General features: G+C 35.9%; 1 pseudogene; it reads right to left on the bottom strand.

Annotated features, from left to right (window-relative positions):
- Window positions 1-248: 248 nt before the first annotated feature.
- Window positions 249-976, bottom strand: LOC110097413 (annotated as a pseudogene).
- Window positions 977-1,541: the final 565 nt, after the last annotated feature.

Raw genomic sequence — 1,541 nt, 5'->3', positions numbered from 1 at the left:
GAAATAAGATGACAAATCAATAAATCCATTAAACCATAAATACTGTAAGGAGAACATAAAATGTTTAAGGTTAAACTCATTACTTCAATAAAACCACAAAACTCACACAGAAAAATAAACCCATAAAACCATTGCTACGGTTATTTCAATAAAGGGATCCCTTCAAATAAAACCATAAAAGTTTTATGTGAAAAGCATAGGCGGAAATAAGAATGCAAAAAAAGATTAAGATGGCGAGAAAAGCACACCGGGAAAAGCACACTGGTTCTCCGTGAAGAGCAGAGGCGGGAATAAAGTTTGCGAGCAGCAAAGTTGGAAGAGCTGAAACCTCTATTCTCCTGCGAAAATCACAGGCGAGAAGGAAAAAAAAAACGGAGTGAGGTTGCTGTTAACAGAGTGGTAATTTTGTTGTAAAAATAGAGAATAGGGGGTAGGAGTGTAATATTTAAGAATTAGGTGTTAAATATGTAATATGTAACAAATAAAGTGGTATGTATGTAAAAATCCCAAAAAAAAAAAAAAAACTCATTCTGGTTACCAAAATTTAAAAAAAAAAAAATTCTGTTCGGAAGCCCTTGACGAGTAATCAAAACCTCCAGCTTAAAATTATCGCTCCTGGACAAAAACCTCATACACTTCGGCGGATTAATCCTCGCAATCGCCAACAGCGACGCCGACAACGACCACATCCCGTCTCCACATATCATCCCCGCCGCCACCACCGCCGCAAACGCATCCGAAAGCCGCTTATCCTTTCTCTCCCAAACAAGCAATATGACACTCCCACGCACATATCAATCGTAAAATAAGACCCCAAATAGAACGGCACCGCCATTCCCATCGCGCTCGGCACATATTCACAGAACCACCACTTCTTATATCTCGCCATTTCCCTCACGCCATTGATGACCATCGCAAAGAGAAAGAATCCGAAGCAGAAGCTAAGACAGTTCTTTGGAAGAGAAGATATCCCATTTAATCAAAGTAAAGCTATTCCACGATATACTTTGGCGTAAGGAGCTGGGTACTCTGAATTCTTGACGCCTAAGGGGGTGTTTGGTATAAGAATGTATTTAATTTTAGTAGGATTTATTAAATCCAGCAAATTCGGATTTAGTAAATCCTAGACTCATAAATCCTGAATTGTGTTTGGTATGAAAAATTTTAAATCCTGTTAAATCCAAAAAGATGTTTGACAACAGATTACAGGATTTAAAACTGTTGAAGATTTAAAATAAAAAAAGTAATATTCAAATGAAGCTTTATATTTGGCAACAGATTACAGGATTCTTAATAAGCTTCATATAAGCTTTATATTGAGCTTATTCCTGAGCTTGAAATCATATTTCGTAAACATAAATTAATCAAATAAATAATTATGTATTTTTATTACTTAATCATCAAATATTAACAAATATTTAGCTTTATTTAATTCCTAATTAAACGACAAAGCTATACTCGAGCTCAGGTACTAATAGATTTGTCAAATTCTCGGTACATTTGTGGGGCAAATTATTGGGTCAGGTGACCGAAGCCATCTC

The sequence above is a fragment of the Dendrobium catenatum genome, unplaced genomic scaffold (assembly GCF_001605985.2).
Source record: "Dendrobium catenatum unplaced genomic scaffold, ASM160598v2 original_scaffold_77218, whole genome shotgun sequence".
Classification (NCBI taxonomy): domain Eukaryota; kingdom Viridiplantae; phylum Streptophyta; class Magnoliopsida; order Asparagales; family Orchidaceae; genus Dendrobium; species Dendrobium catenatum.
The sequence above is the reverse complement of the archived record's forward strand: the minus strand, read 5'-3'. Positions and strand labels throughout refer to the sequence as shown.